Source organism: Heterodontus francisci, unplaced genomic scaffold, assembly GCF_036365525.1.
Source record: "Heterodontus francisci isolate sHetFra1 unplaced genomic scaffold, sHetFra1.hap1 HAP1_SCAFFOLD_330, whole genome shotgun sequence".
In the NCBI taxonomy this organism is placed as follows: Eukaryota; Metazoa; Chordata; class Chondrichthyes; order Heterodontiformes; family Heterodontidae; genus Heterodontus; species Heterodontus francisci.
Genome location: NW_027141448.1, coordinates 1,105,229 through 1,122,625, shown reverse-complemented (window position 1 = coordinate 1,122,625; position 17,397 = coordinate 1,105,229). Strand labels below are relative to the sequence as shown.

Genomic DNA, 17,397 nt, shown 5'->3' with positions numbered 1-17,397 from the left:
ATGAGACATCGGTTTTCTTATTTGGTTCCTTTGATTTTTCTTGTTCCTGACTGACAAATATTCCAAACCTCAGATAAACCCTCCCACTTGCGTCATGTCCCAGTCTCGGTTAAAAGCAACACATAATGACACAAACACTCTCCTTCAGTGAGATTAATATCAAGCTGTTTTCCAGGTTGAATGTAACTGTGAACAAATTTATGTCAAAGAAGCTACCTTTGATGTATCAGCACTGAAATTCTGGACAAGGAGGAACAGCCATTCCAAACTCATATCCTTCACAAAGGCTGTTTTTGTATGTGATTGAAATTCATCAAGTATTTTGAATTGAAGTTCACAAGACACAGATGTCAATGTTGATAATGAAACTTTTCAAGCATGTTGTGACTGTGAAATAAGGCTCTGCTGGGAGTTGAACCCAGGATCTTCTGTTTACTAGACAGGTGCTTTAACCAACTAAGCAACAGAGCCAGATCACAAATGCATGTGCAATTGAAATCAGAGGAAGGCCTTGTAGATAGTGGGCAGGCTTTGGCGAGTCAAGAGCTGAGTTCTTCACGGCAGTGTTCCCAGCCTCTGACTCGCTCTTGTAGTTGTAGCTGTAGTTGTAATTGTAATAGGCAACCGTCTGTCTCGGAAGACGATGGGCTACACCCGGGGTGTACGTCACTTCTGTGTGAAACATCGTTTGTTGTGGCTGTAGAGGATGACTCGTGAGTGACAATCCCTTCCGCAGCTGGTACAGATGAATATCATTGGCCCGAGGTCGACTGATAATTTTTCCTTCCTCTGAGCTCTCTTTCCCACCATCTGGTCATTTCTTTTGTCCTCTGCTTTTCCCATGGTCTTCCTGAATGCCTTTCTCCAGGAATTCCAGTCAGCAGGAAGGACTTCCCATGCATCGACTCCAATCCCAGTCAGCTTGAGATCTCGCTTTGCAGATGTCCTTGTATCACAGACGTAGGTGACCTGTTGGTCTCGTGCTGATAGCAAGCTCACCAAAGAGCGTGTCTTTGGCAAAGCGACCGTCATCCATTCAGCACACATGACCCAGTCCACAGAGTCACTGCTGACTCAAGAGGGCAAACATGCTGCAGATCCCTGCACGCTGGTGTACTTCTGCATTCGGCACTCTGTCCTGCCAGGAAATGCCCAATATCCATCTGAGACAGTGGAGGTGGAAGCTGTTCAGCTGTTTTTCTTTGCTTGCATAAGTTGTTGATGCTTCTCTACTATGAAGGAGGGTGCTGAGAACACAAGCCTGTTACACGTGGGGTTTTGTATTTTCGATCAGTTTGCTGTCGGTTCACACTCGTCTTCTCAACTTTGACATGACAGCTGCAGCATTGACAATCCTGGTGCTGATTTCAGTATCAAGGGACAGATTGCTGGTGATTGTTGATCCAAGGTATGTGAAGCTGTTGACAACCTCCAAAGTGAGCCTGTCGATGTTGATGGAAGGTGGAGTCTCTACGTCCTGGCCCATAACTTTGATCTTCCTGATGCTGATCGTCAGTCCAAACTCCTTGCAGGCCAGGGAGAACCGATATACAAGCTGCTGTTAATGAACTTCATTATGGGATGTCAGCACAGCGTCATCAGCAAACAGCAACTCACAGACCAAGAACTGACTCATTTTGGTCTTGGCCCGCGGTCTTGCCAAGATGAACAGCTTGTCATCAGCTCTGGTATGCAGGTGGACACCCCCATCTGAGTCACTGAAAGTTTAAAATAGCAGCATGGAGAAGAATATGCCAATTGTAAAGGATGTGAGCTGTGAGGAGGTTACAAGGAGGCTTCCAGGGGACTTGGACAGGATAAGTGAATGAAATGACAGACGGAATATAATGTGAATAAGTGTGAAGTTATTCACTTTGGTAGAATAAACAGAAAGACAGAATATTTCTTAAATGGTGAGAGGTTGGGAAGTGTTGATGTCCAAAGGGACCTGGGTGTCCTTGTTCATGAGACACTAAAAGCTCGCATGCAGGTGCAGCAATCAATTAGGAAGGCAAATGGTATGTTGGCCTTAACACGAGGGGTCATGAGTGCAGGAATAAAGATGTCTTGCTGCAATTGTATAGAGCCTTGGTGAGATCGTGCTGGAGTATTGTGTACAGTTTTGGTTTCCTTATCTAAGGAAGGATATACTTGCTACAGAGGGAGTGCAACGGAGGGTCACCAGACTAATCCCTGGGATGGTGGGATTGTCTTCTGTGGAAACTGGGCTTGTATTCCTTAAAGTTTCATTAAAAAGGCCACTTAAAACTGAGATAGGGTGGAATTTCTTCACTCAGAGGGTGGTGAATCTTTGGAATTCTCAACCTCAGGGGTTTGTGAAAGTTCAATCATTGAGCATGTTCAGGACAGAAATTGATAGAAATCTTGATACTCATGACATCAAGGGATATGGGGAGAGCGCGGGAAAGTGGTGTTGAGGTAGATGATCAGCAAGGATGTAATTGAATGACAGATCAGGCTCGACAGGTTAAACTGCCTCCTCCTACGTTCTGAAGAGAGTTGTCACCAGGACACAGCCCTGTTTTATCCCACTGCTGATCGTGAAAGTGTCTGATGTTGCTCCATTTCAACTGACGGAACTGTGCATGTTCTCGTGGAAAGAAGAGATGACGCCCAAGAGTTCAGGAGGGCAGCCTAGTTTCCACAGCAGTTTGAAGAGTCTGTCTCTGCTAACAAGATCGAAGGCCTTGGTGATGTCTGTAAAGACAATGTAGAGTGGTCTGTACTGTTCACAGTACTTCTCCTGTAACTGCCGAAGTGAGAAAATCATGTCGACTGTCGATCTACCAGCTCTGAAGCTGCACTGAGACTCAGGATAGATGTGTGATGTCAGGGTCTGCAATCTGGTCAGAGCAATGTGAGCAAAGCCCTTCCCCACAATACTTAGCAAGCAGATGCCTCGCTAATTGCTGCAGTCACTGCGATTCCCCCTTATTGTTGTTCAAGGTGACAATGTTTGCATCACACAAGTTTAGAGGCGCAGATCTCCCCTTCCAACAGAGACACAGAAGTTCATGGAGATGCTGCAGCAGAGCTGCCTTTCCACTTTTGATGATTCCAGGTGGAATACCATCATTTCCCAGGGCTTTACCACTGGCAAGACGGTCAATGGCCTTGTTGAGCTCTCCTATGGTGGGGTCACTGTCCAACTCCTCCATGACAGGGAAGTCTGGAATGGTGCTGAGAGCTACTTCAATGACAATGTTCTCCGTTATGCAGAGTTCAAGGTAATGCTCCACTCACCTTTCCATCTGCTTGTTAGGTTCAGTGATGATCGTCCCTGTCTTTGTCTTCAAAGGTGCTGATTTAGTTACTGCTGGGCCCGTTGCTTTCATAATTTTTTTTTTATTCATTCATGTGATGTGGTCATCACTGGCTAAGCCAGCATTTATTGCCCATCCCTCATTTCCCTTGAGAATGTGGTGGTGAGCTGCCTTCTTGAACCGCTGCAGTCTGTGTGAGGTAGGTACACCCACAGTGCTGTTAGGAAGGGAGTTCCAGGATTTTGACCCAGCAACAGTGAAGGAAAGGTGATATCGTTCCAAGTCACGATAGTGTGTGGCTTGGAGAGGAACTTGCAGGTGGTGGTGTTCCCATGAATTTGCTGCCCTTGTCCTTCTTGTTAGTAGAGGTTGCGGGTATGGAAGGTGCTGTCTAAGGAACCTTGGTGTGTTGAATTCCTTCATATGTCCCTCTAGCATCCCCCAGATTCAGCGGCAGATTGTATGCTGTTGCAGAGTTTTAACCAGTATTGATTGGTGCAGTGCCGAGCAGTCTGCAGAGACTTGTTTCTGGCAGCTCTGAGAGCATCTAGAGTTTGTTTGCTGGGGACTTGTTTGTAGTTCATGAGGGCTCTCTTCTTAGTTACAGTAACTGACTCCATTTCAGTCCAATAAACCTCAAACCAGTCCGCATTCCTCCCATCTCTTTTCCCATACACAGCGAGTGCAGAGTTATAGATGGTGGCGTGCAGATGATTCCACTTTGACACCGCACTGAGGCCTTGGGTGTTTTCTGAAAGAGCCTGATCGAGGATGTTGAGGAACTCCTGGGTCCTTTCTGGGTCAGTGGTTCGGCTAGTGTTGATCCGAGAACGACCTTTCTTCTTGGATGGATGAAGCTTTCTTGGCTGAAGCCTGACCTTGTTACACACCAGGGAGTGGTCAGTGTCACAGTCAGCGCTGTGATAGCTGCGTGTGATGAGGATACTGCTGAGGCTGGTACGTCTAGTGATGATAAGGTCTAGCTGGTGCCAGTGGCGTGATCTCGGACGTCTCCAGGACACCTTGTGGCACAGCTTGACCTGGAAGTAGCTGTTCGTCACACAGAGTCCATGTTGACAGCATAGCTCCAGAAACCTCTGTCCATTTTTGTTCATCTTGCTAATCCCCTGGTGCCCTATGCTCATTGGCCAAGCTGTAGTCAGTACCCAAGCTTGCGTTGAAATCCCCGAGAAGATACAGTCCCTCGGTGCTGGGAATTCTACTGATGGCAGCGTCAAGTGTCTCATAGAATTGATCCTTGACATCTGTGGTGGAGGTGAGTGTCGGGACATAGATGCACATGAGATTAACTGGGCCCGCGCTTGTTGACAAGTGAAGGATAAGAAGTCTCTCTGAGCCTACTGTGGGGGGTTCACTCATTGCAAGCAGCGTGCTTTTTACTGTGAAACCCACGAGTTGCCTCTTGGGCTTTCCCCTGCCTGAAGAAGGTGTAGTGTTTCTCTTTGAGGGATCCACTTTGAATGAGTCTAGTTTCTTGCAGCACAGCAATGTCCACATTGAGCCTTGTGAGTTCCTTGTCAATCACAGCTGTCTTGTGTGTGTCATCAACCTGCAGAAGGTTGTCATTAAGGTCAGGACACATGGTCCTTACATTCCAGCTTGTGATGCGAAGCACTGGTGTCTTCTTTGTTGAGTTTGTCTTGCCTGGTGCATAGATTATCAATCCGCCAGTTGAGAGATATCTCTCTAAGCTGCAAGCACCCATTGAAGCAAGTAGGTCGTGGCAGGACAGCACCTAACTGACTGGGGGCTGCACAGCTTGGAGTAGGTGGTAGTTATCCAATGAGACGCGATGATCTCTCCCACTGTCAAAAGTAACCCCTGGTGCTCATACTCTACACCAATTGAGTGAGAGCTTATAATCGGTAACTGTTTCTTCCCATGTTTTGCTAATGTGTAACCACGAAGCTGGAGTGTCCTCTCCAGGGCACAGGCCTGGGCAAATAGTATGGAGACACTGAGCATCAGGACCCCCTATCAGCATTGCTAGTATTGTCCAAAGGAAAGGAAAAAACAGTACTGTTTGGTACCAGCTCTGCTGTAGGAGTTGCTGGAAAACTACCTGATAAGTAACAGGTAACCGCCTACGGGACTCCACTCCGGATTTACTGTCCAGGTTTACTCCCTAAGCCTTCTTCTCTCTCAAGACACCCACAGGGAAGTGAGACTTTTTGCCCATAGATGGGGCTCTGTCCTTTGGCATCAGGATGGAAACACACGCCAGTGGGCCTGCATGACATGCACAAGGATATCACACACTGCCCCATCCCTGTGACAGCTCAGAGAGATCCCCTGATGATAATACACCCCAATGGAAAATCACAAACCGCCCCCTCCCTTGGACAGCTCAGGGTCAGACACTGCACACACTGCAACAACAGTGACATTACTGTGTTAGTCCCTCCATTCTGAATCACCCTACTTTATGCTTTCCGTCTCTCAGCCAATTTTGTATCCACGCTGCCAATGCCTCTTTAATCCCATCTGCTCAAATTTTTTTCACAAGTCTATTTTATGGTACTTTTTCAAACACAATTTTGAAGTGCAGACATACACCATCAACCTCACCACCCTGGTCAATTCTCTGTGAAACTTCATCAAAGAAATTAATTCATTAATTAATTCATACACAATCTTCTGTTAACCAATCTGTTCTGGTTGTCATTTATTAGCCCATGTTCGACCAAGTGCCAGTTAATTTTCTCCTGGATAATTGTCTCTAAAAGTTTCCCCACCACTGACATTAGACGATCTGGTCTGTAGTTCCTGGGTTTATCTCTCTTTTTAAACTGGGCTGTAAAATTAGCAATCCTTGCAGACTTATCTTTCAGTTCTGGAAAGTCTATTGAGGACAATCTCTTTGGGCATGACTTTAACCAATTAAAGCAACAGGATACTTGATTAATAAGTCCAGAACTTTTATTGAGAGTAAAATAGTACTTAATAATTGGAAGTAAAATTATCTTGAACAAACTTGGGGAATATAACTTTACAGCTCTTGCAGGTGTGTGGACTGGTCGAGCTTGGTCTCAGAGTGTCACGGTCCTCTTAGTCCAGTCTAGATCCCTCATCAGGTGGAGAACTTGGTCGATGATCTGAGCCTTTACCCCTGAGGTCTTGTCGTGCTCCTGCACACTGAAACCTTACAAAAATCCCTACTTTTAACCCCTGGATGGCCATCAAACCACCTTGTAAAATAATAATTGGTCTGAGCTGTTGCTAGGTACATTTAATTAATGATGTCTTCCACTAACAGTCACCTGTCCTCAGAATCTCAGACACGAGTACGATGGAGTGGTTTCACACTGTCTCCCAATCTGATCTGAAACAAGTTTCCTATTCATTAAATCGAGACTCTTGAAAATGCTGGAAATACTCAGCAGGTCTGATAGCATCTGTGGAGAGAGAAACAGAGTTAACGTTTCAGATCTGTGATCTTTCATCAGAACTGGGCTGAAATTGCCCGAGGGACTGAGATTGTGGAATCAATTTCAGGGTCAAAAACATTGTACTCTGTAAGGATAGGAAGATGGTGATTATTAAGTATAGTGCAAGAATATAGATGCTTTTACATTATTTGAATCAACATTGATTTAAACCTTGTGCTCACGAAACCTATCTTTTGATCAAAATGACACTGATAACAATGGAAAAAGCAACACATGCAGTTCACGACCATAGGACTTTGTAAAGCCTTTTACAGCCAATGAAGGACTTTCCAAGTGTAGTCACTGTACAGTACAATACAATACCCTACAATAAGGATATTTCACATTCGAGTCACGCAAGTCCCAGGCAATGACCTTCTGAAACAAGAGAGAATCTAACCATCTCCCCTTGACATTCAACAGCATTACGTTTGCTGAATCTCCCACTATCAACATCCTGGGGGTTACCATTGACCAGAAACTGAACTGCAGTAGCCATATAAATATCATGGCTACAAGAGCAGGTCAGACACGAGGAATCCTGCGGCAAGTAACTCACCTCCTGACTCCCCAAAGCCTGTCCCCTATCTACAAGGCACAAGTCAGGAGTGTGATGCAATACTCTCCATTGCCTGGATGGGTGCAGCTCCAACAACACTTATGAAGCTCAACGTCATCCAGGACAAAGCAGCCCACTTGATTGGCGCCTCATTCACTATATTCACTCTCTCTATCACCAACACACAGCGTGTACCATCCACAAGATGCACTGCAGCAACGCAGCAAGCCTCCTTAGACAGCACCTTCCAAACCCGTGACTTCTACCACCTTGAAGGACAAGGGCAGCAGATGCATGGGAACACCACCACCTGCAAGTTCCCCGCTGAGCCACACAGCATCCTGGAATAGGAACTATATCACCGTTCCTTCACTGTGGCTGGGTCAAAATCCTGGAACTCCCTTCCTAACAGCACAACATCGACTGTAGTGGTTCAAGAAGGCAGCTCACCACTACCTTCTCCAGGGAATTAGGGATGGGCAATAAATGCAATAAATAAAAATAAAATCAATAAAAAATGATAATATCCTGTAATTCCCAAAAGTAGAAAATACATATGAAAATGAAAATATAATAAAACACAGTCAGCATGGATTTCACAAAGAAAGTCTTGATTAACCTTATCTTTGAAGAATCAACAGCAAGAGTAATATAGCAGATGTAGAAGAGTTTAAGTTAATAAAGCCTCATCCTTTTAAGTGCTTGAACCAACAAATTGTGGGTTAATAAATAAGCACACTAACTGACAGAGCTGGGTGTTGTGCTTTCTCGATTCCCCTAAAGCAGGGTGTCAATGAGTTAAATCTTCAGGTTGCTGCAACCAGAATAGCCATTGTCCACAATCAGTTTTACTGTTATAAATAAAGGGTGGAACATTCATTGTGAATCTATAGAAACAGTCTGGTCCTGCACACTGCAGACACATCCACGTCATCACCAACCAGCTCTCCTATAATTGATGCAGTTATTTGACTTTTCCCCATTAGCTCCATGGAATTAATTTTGAAAGATTTTAAATTCCAAGAAGTTTTGTTAATATTCAGCCCTTGAGAAGAAATCATTCCCTGGCCACAGTGGAGAGAGCATTAATTATAAAACAGTAGACTACCAGGTAACACAGTGAAAGCTTATCAGCTAATCTAGAATTACTTAGTTTTCTTACTGTTGCTCTTGTTATTTGGTTTTTCATCCTTTTCAGTTGATGACTCCGAATATTATTGTGATTAAATGTGAAAAGATGCACTGTGTCTCAGCCCCGGTATATTGGCTCTTTCTCTGTACAGTGCTGTATACACTCAGATACTGACAGTGTCTCTCCCTCCCTCAACTTTCCAGCCCTGACGGTGCAGAATGCGCTGCTCAAAGTTACACATTCTGACTGTTTGCAGTTGATTAGTGAGAGATTATTAACGTATCCTTCTGCAGCGCTGCCTCGGTTAATAACAGCAGATCGAAGTCACATTTCAGATACAGAAACAGACGCATCAATTATTCACTCTTTCCCAGAGTGAGTGAGGCCGGGACAAGCAGCAACATTCCAGCCCCACATTCTGCAATTACCCAGCACCAGCGGAAAGCAGTGAATACAGATTCAATCAGTGGGTTAATGTCCATTACAGGGATGCAAGATTCCACAGCCCAGGACAAACATCCCCATACACTGAGCATTCCAGCAACATTGAACAAGTTCCTGAACTGAGTGAACCTTTCAAAGTACAGAAGTGATGACGAGGTCAAAAAGGTCTGAACAGTTGAGGTGACTGAGCGGTTTCAGCTTCTCTGTTCAGGTGGCAGCTTTCACTGGAGGCATGTGTTTAAATCCCACTTCTGACAACTTGATTTTCAGTTACTTTGCAGAGCTTCCTTGAAGGTTTGAGGTGGAGTAAATACTGAGGAACTGTTTCTAACTGCTGAACGGTCCATAACGAAGGTTACAGATTTAAAGAGACTCACAAAACCAGAAGGAACTTGAGGAAAAATTGCTTTCTGCAACGTGTGGTTAGGATTTCAGTTATGTGGTTAGATTGGAGAAGCTGGGGTTCTTCTCCTTAGAGAGGAGATTTGATAGAGGTGTTCACAATCATGAGGGGTCGTGACATACCCAATAGAGAGAAACTGTTGGTAGAAGGATTGAGACTCAGGTAAAAGCTGTGGCTCAGTTGGTCACACTCACCTCGAAATCACAAGCTTCTGGGTTCAGATTTCACAGCTGAAACTCCAGTGCAGCACTGAGGGTGTTGAAGGTGCTGCCTTTCAGGTGTGATGTTAAACCAAGACCTGGTCTGCATGTTTGGGTGAATGTAAAAGATCCCATGCTGCAATTTCAAACAAGTGAAGAGCAATTCTCCCTGGTGTTGTGATCAATATTTGCCTCTCAATCAGATCAGTTGGTCATTATCACATTGCTGTTTGTGGGTATTAGCTGCTGCATTTCTGACATTACAACATTGATTACACTTCAAAAGTATTTCATTGTCTACAAAGTGCTTTGATATGTCCACTGGTCTTGAAAGGTGCTATTTAAATGCAAGTCTTTTCTTTCTTTATCACAACACATTGCTGTGTAAAAAATGGTTCTTCATGTCATCTCTGGTTCTTCTGCCAATCACCTGATATCTGTGTCCTCTGCTTACTGACCCTTTTACCACTGGAAACAGTTTCTCCTTATTTAAACTATTGAAAACCTCCATGATTTTGAACAAATGTGTCAAATCTCTTCTGAATTTTCTCTGCTGCAAGGAGAACAACCCCAGCTTCTTCAATCTCTCCACATAACTGAAATCCCTCACCCTGTTACCATTGTGGTAAATCTCTTTTTTATTCTTTCCTGGGTTGTGGGCACTGCTGACACAATGTGATTCCTGTCAATGGAGCGGCCCGCTGACATCATCGGACTGTGCCAAGCTGTGCATAGGCACAGCTACATCTTGCCAGGATTAAGTGGCACATGCGCAGGATGATGTCATTGCGTAGCGCCAACGTCATCGCATATCCGCGCCTGGTCCATCTTCGTTATGTGCGCGAAAGCATCATCGGGTATCCAGCCCCTCACTCAGCTGGAGGAAGCGGCTGAATAGGAGACTTTGAGGCTGGAGCTCTCCCCACTCGGCAACTCGCTCCAGGCCTCGACGCTTCCTCCCCTCAGCCGCTCGCTCCACACCTCGATGCTCCCCTGGCCGATCGTTCCCCGCTCGCGTCACCGAGCTCGCTGGCTGCTCGCTCTCAACCCCCCAATCCCCGCTCCAGCTGCTAGCTCGAGGCCGTGCCACTTCCCTCCTCTAGGCCACTCACTACTCGCTCCTATGTCACACTTTGCAGCCCACCTTACTTCTTCGGGCGGCGCGTGGAGACTGGACAAACGTGGGAGCAAGTGGCCGAGAGAAGGGAAGCAGCGCAGCATAGAGCTAGCAGCTGGAGGGGAGGGGGGGGGTGGGGAGTGAGCAAGCGACCAGAGAATTGGGTGACGCGATCGGGGGACAATCGTCCAGGGAAGTGGGGGGAGCAGTGAGCTCTGGAGTGAGCGACTGTGGAGGGTGGAAGCGGCCGGTGCGAAGGAGGGGGAGAAAGTGAGTTGTGCCACCTAGTGGTTGTGTTGTCAGCAAACGCAGCCTTTATTGTCGATCCTTAATTGCCCTTGAGAAGGTGGTGGTGAGCAGCTTATTTGAGCCACTGCAGTCCATGTGTTGTATAAACAACAGTGCTGTTGGGAAGGGAGTTCCAGGATTTTGATCAAGTGACAGTGAAGGAACGGTGATATAGTTCCAAGTCAAGATGGTGTGTAGCTTGGAGGGGAGCTTGCAGATGGTGGTGTTCCCATTCATTCAATGTCCTTCCAGGTTCTCAAGGTCGGGCGTTTGGAAGGTGTTGTTGAAGGAGGCTTGGTGAGTTGCTGCAATGCATCTTGTAGATGGTACACACTGCTGCCACTGTTCACTGGTGGTGCAGGGAATGAATATTTCAAGTCGTGGATGAGGTGCTGATCAAACGAGCTGCTTTGTCCTGGACGGTGTTGAGTTTCTTTGGTGTTGTTGGAGCTCCACTCATCCAGGCAAGTGGGGAGTATTGCATCACACTCCTGACTTGTGCCTTGTAAATGGTGGACAGGAGGTGAGCCAGTCACAGCAGAATTTCCAGCCTCTGACCTGCTCTTGTAGCTATGCTATTTATATGGCTGATCCAATTCAGTTTCTGCTCAATGGTAACCCCCAGAATGTTGATAGTGAAGGATTCAGCAATGGTAATGTCATTGAATATCAAGGGGAGATGGTTAGATTCTCTCTTGTTGGAAATGGTCATTGCCTGGCATTTTTGTTGCGTGAATGTTACTTGCCACTTGTTAGCCCAAGCCCAATGTTGTCCAGGTCTTTCTACATGTGGACTTGCACTGCTTCAGTATCTGAGGAGATGTTAATGCGACAGAACATTTTGCAATCATCAGCGAACGTCCCCACTTCTGACCTTATTACAGAGGGAAGGTCATTGATGAAGCAGCTGAAGATGGTTGGGGCCTAGGACACTACCCTGAGGAAGTCCTGAGTGATGTTCTGGGACCGAGATTTTTGGCCACCAACAAGCATCACCATGTTCCTTTGCGCGATGTATGACTCCAACTAGTGGAGAGTTTTCCCCTGATTAAAATTGACTTCAATTTTGCAAAGGCTCCTTGATGCTCTTGGCAAGAGCAGTCACTGTCACCTCACCTCACCTCCTGAATTCAACTCTTCTGCCCATATTTGGGCCAAGGCCATAATCAGGTCAGGAACTGAGTGGCCCTGGCGGAACCCAAAATGAGCAATGAAGAGCAGGTTATTGCTGTGTAAGTGCTGCTTGATAGCACTGTCAACGACACCTTCCATCACTTTACTGATGATCAAGAGGAGGCTGATGGGGCAGTAATTGACCGGGTTGGATTTGTCCTGCTTTTTGTGTACAGAACATACCTGGGCAATATTCCACATTGCCGGGTAGATGCCAGTGTTGTAGCTGTACTGGAACAGCTTGGCTGGTGGCACGGCTAGTTCTGGAGCATAAGTCTTCAGCACTACAGCCGGGATGTTGTCAGTATCCAGAGCCTTCAGCCATTTCTTGATTTTCTTTTTATTCATTCATGGGATATGCGCGACGCTGGCCAGGCCAGCATTTATTGCCCATCCCTAATTGCCCTTGAGAAGGTGGTGGTGAGCTGCCTTCTTGAACCGCTGCAAATATCATGTGGAGTGAATTGGATTAGCTGAAGATTGGCATCTGTGATGCTGGGGACCTCAGGAGGAGGCCGAGATGGATCATCAACTTGGCACTTCTGGCTGAAGGTGGTCGCAAATGATTCAACCTTGTATTTTGCACTGATATGCTGGTCTCCCCTATCATTAAGGATGGGAATATTTGTGGAGCCTTGACCTCCTGTTAATTGTTTAATTATCCACCACCATTCAGGTCTGGATGTGGCAGGACTGCACTGCTTTGATCTGATCTGTTGGTTGTGAGATCGCTTAGCTCTGTCTATTGCATGCTGCTTCCAGTGTTTGACATGCAAGTAATTCTGTGTTGTAGCTTCACCAGGTTGACACCTCATTTTTAGGTCTGCTTGGTGCTGCTCCTGACATGCCCTCCTGCACACTTCATTGAACCACTCTTGCTCCCTTGGCTTGATGGTAATGGTAGAGTGAGGGATATGTCAGGCCATGAGGTAACATATTGTGTTTAAATACAATTCTGCTGCTGCTGATGGCCCACAGTGCCTCATGGATGCCCAGTTTTGAGCTGCCAGATCTGTTCATTTCTTCCCTCAGAAATAATTGGAAAACAAATTCCTCAGGAATGCATGAACTAAATAAAAAGGAGAGAGAAATAAATACTGACAAAATAGATGGCAGCATTTGGAAGGTAAAAAGATTTCAGTTTTATTATTGATGAGTGAGAGGAATATATCACACTTTGGGGCTTCTGGAAGTGGATTTCCTGATAATCTGGGGAATTGATGGGAAGCTGCTTCATGGTTGGTGGAACAAATTCCCGCCCTTGGGGTGGAGCCAACAGCTGCATCCGTCCAATAACAGACAGAGTTGAAGTACTGTATCAGGTCTTGTTCGCTCAGTTGGTAGAGCATGAGACTTTTAATCTCAGGGTCTTGGATTTGAGACCCTTGTTGTGTGGTTGTTCTTCCCTTTTTCAGTCTTCATCGGCAGAGAGTTCAATGAGTGTTTGAAATTAAATTCAACAACATCACCAGATTTCAACTGCCCCCCCCAGTGTAGTTGACAGGACCCTCAACCTCTGCCCTCCGCCTTCCCCTCCCTCCCAGAACTGCGACAGGGTTCCCCTTGTCCTCACTTTCCACCCCACCTGCCTCCACATCCAAAGGATCATCCTCCACCATTTCCGCCACCTCCAGCGTGATGCCACCACCAAACGCATCCTCCCCTCCCCTGTCAGCATTCTGAAGGGTTTGTTCCCTCCACGACAGCCTGGTCCACTCCTCCATTACCCCAACACCTCGTCCCCTTCCCAAGGCACCTTCCACACGTTAAGACAGCACAGTTTTTGTCTTTGTGAAGGAAGTGATTTGGGAATGGCTGTTTGAAACTGTCGCTTCTTGCACAGAAATTCAGTGCAAATACTCAATCACCCACAATTTCCTCGAAAGAAATTTGTTCACAATCGCATTCGACATGGAAACTGCTTCAGCAGTAATCTCACTGAAGCAGAGTGTGACCATGTTGTATGTTTCAGAGTGTTGGTGCCGTTATGTGTCACTTTTAACCGAGACTGGGACACAACGCAAGGTTGATCCAAGGTTGGAATATATTATCATTCAGGAGCAAGAAAAATCGAAAGGAACTATATAAGAAAACCCAGTGTCCAGATTTGCTCTTACCTTCCAAGAGTGGAGAGGCGAGGAGCAGAGCGGACCTGTGGGGGGAACACCGGGAGCGGAGCCTGTAAATTGACCCCGAGGATCGAGGCCCAGTCTCTTACCTTCCGGGAGCGGAGAGCAGTCAAACCTCTTCCAATGCGCCGGAATATTGAACAAAAAAGGCAAACAGTGACATCAGAGGAGAGCTGCAAGCGGATTGGTTGGTAAGTAGCAGCTGTTTGAATATCTTAAAAAATAAGGGGAAAGTTGTTTTTTTTTGTTGGAAAAAAACCTCTGGTGATAAGGTGAGTACTGCTAAAGTGTTCTTTTTTTCAGGACTTTAGATTGTAGTGGGTAGAACAATTACCCTAGTATAATTAGTATTTTTTAATGAAGGCAGTAACTAATTAACCTAAGGGTAAGTCATGACAGGAGAGCTCAGCCCCGTGATTTGCTCCTCCTGAGCTTTGAGGGAAATCAGGGACGCTTCCAGTGTCCCTGGTGACCATGTCTGCAGGAAGTGTATCCAGCTGCAGCTAGTGGCTACCCGCATTACGGAACTGGAGCTGCAGGTGGATTTACTGTGGAGCATCCGCGATGCTGAGGACGTTGTGGATAGCATGTTTAGTGAGGTGGTCACAATGCAGGTAATGGCTGCACAGGCAGAAAAGAGATGGGTGACCAACAGACGGAGTAGCAGATGGTGCAGGAGTCCCCTGTGGCCATCCCCCTCTCAAACAGATATACCGCTTTGGATACTGTTGCGGAGCGATGACCTCCCAGGGGAAAGCAGCAACAGCCAAGTTTGTGGCACCACGGAGGAAAAGTGTTGCAAGAGCTATACTGATGGGGATTCTATAGTAATGGGTGCAGATTGGCGTTTCTGTGGCCACAAACGAGACTCCAGGATGGTATGTTGCCACCCTGGTGCTATGGTCAAGGATGTCTCGGAGCGGCTGCAGGACATTCTGAAAGGGGAAGGTGAGCAGCCAGAGTTCGTGGTCCATATTGGTACTAACGACATAGGCAGGAAGGGAGATGAGGTCCTGCAAAGTGAATATAGGGAGTTAGGCAGAAGGTTAAAAAGTAGGACCTCTAGGGTTGTAATCTCAGGATTATTCCACGTGATAGTGAGGGTAGGAATAGGAGGATAAGGCAAATGAATGCGTTGCTGAAGACTGGCGAAGGCGGGAGGGCTTCAGCTACTTGGATTATTGGGATCTCTTCTGGTGCAGAGGTGACCTGTACAAGAAGGATGGGTTGCATCTGAACTGGAGGGGGACCAATATCCTTGCAGAGAGGTTTGCTAGTACTAATCAGGAGGGTTTAAACTAGTCTTGCAGGGGGTGGGATCTAAAGTAGTAATCTCTCAGATGAGATGGTTGTGGCAAATGTAGAGGTTAAAGCAAGCAAGTCCAGTAGGCAGACTGGGCAGGGGCAGGACAGGGAGCGTGGAAGGTCTGGTAGGCTAAACTGCATTTACTTTAATGCAAGAAGCCTTACAGGTAAGGCAGATGAACTCAGAGCATGGATCGGTACATGGGATTGTGATATTGTAGCTATTACGGAAACGTGGTTGAGGGATGGGCAGGACTGGCAGCTCAATGTTCCAGGGTACCGAAGCTTTCGACGTGACAGAGGTGGAGGTAAGAGAGGAGGGAGAGTTGCACTATTGATTAGGGAGGACATCGCAGCAGTACTTAGAGAGGATATCCGGGGGGGAATGTCCAGCGAGGACCTGTGGGTAGAAGTTAGAAATAAGAAAAGGGTGATCACTTTGATGGGATTATACTATAGGCCCCCCAATAGTCAGAGGGAAGTGGAGGAGCATATATGTAGGGAAATCACAGATAGGTGTAGGAATTATAGGGTTGTAATAGTAGGTGATTTTAACTTCCCTAACATTGACTGGGACTGCCTTAGTGCTCAGGGATCAGATGGGGAAGAATTTGTTAAATGTGTCCAGGATAGTTTTCTGAAGCAGTATATGGATGGTCCTACTAGAGAAGGGGCTACACTCGACCTCCCCTTAGGAAATGAGGATGGGCAGGTGGTTGATGTGCCAGTGGGGGAGCACTTTGGGACCAGTGACCATAACTCTATTAGTTTCAAGATAGTTCTGGAAAAGGATAGGACTGGTCCTCAGGTTGAAGTCCTAAATTGGGGGAAGGCTAATTTCGATGGCATCAGACAGGAACTCTCAAAAGTTGAATGGGAGAGGCTGTTTGCAGGTAAGAGGGAGGCTTTTAAAAATGAGATAGGAAGAGTTCAGGGCAGGCATGCTCCTGTTAGTTGGAAGGGTAAGCTGACAAGTTTAGGGAACCTTGGTTGACGAGGGATATTGAGGTCTGGTCAGGACAAAGAAGGAGGCATATGTCAGGTATAGGCAGCTGGGATCGAGCGACTCACTCGAGGAGTATAGGGAGACTACACTTAAGAAGGAAATTAGGTGGGCGAAAAGGGGCCATGGGATTTCCCTGGCACATAAGATAAAGGAGAATCCTAAAAGATTCTATAAGTATATTAAGAGTAAAAGGGTAGCTAGTTAGAGAGTAGGTCCCCTTAAGGATCAGTGTGGCAATCTATGTGTGGAGCCACGGGAAATGGGCGAGGTCTTAAATGAATATTTCTTATCCGTATTTACCGTGGAGAAGGTCATGGAAGCTAGTGAGTTCAAGGGAAGGAACACTGATATCCTGGAGCATATCAACATTACAAAGGATGAGGTGTTGGAGGTTTTGAAGTGCATTAAGGTGGATAAATCCCCAGGGCCTGACCAGGTGTATCCTAGGATGCTATGGGAAGAAAGGGAGGAGATTGCTGGGGCCCTGGCAGAGATTTTTGTGTCATCGTTAGCCACGGGTGAGGTACCGGAAGACTGGAGGATAGCTAATGTTGTGCCTTTATTAAGAAGGGCAGAAGGGATAAGCTAGGAAACTACAGGCCGGTGAGTCTTACATCAGTGGTGGGAAGGTTATTGGAAGGGATTCTGAGAGACAGAATTAATATGCTTCTGGAAAGGCATGCTCTGATTCGCGATAGTCAGCATGGCTTTGTGCGTGGGAAATCATGTCTCACGAATTTGATTGAGTTTTTCAAGGAAGTGACCAAGAGGATTGACGAGGGCAGGGCGATGGATGTTGTCTACATGGACTTTAGCAAGGCCTTTGACAAGGTCCCACTTGGTAGGCTGGTCCAGAAGGTTCGAACAAATGGGATCCAGGATGAGCTCGCAAATTGGATGCAAAATTG

At 46.4% G+C, this 17,397-nt stretch overlaps 1 non-coding gene across 1 annotated transcript; it reads right to left on the bottom strand.

The window, feature by feature from the left end:
• Nucleotides 1–397: 397 nt before the first annotated feature.
• Nucleotides 398–471, bottom strand: trnat-agu (transfer RNA threonine (anticodon AGU)). The gene has a single exon. It is a non-coding gene; the product is annotated as a tRNA-Thr (tRNA).
• Between the last annotated feature and the right edge of the window lie 16,926 nt (nucleotides 472–17,397).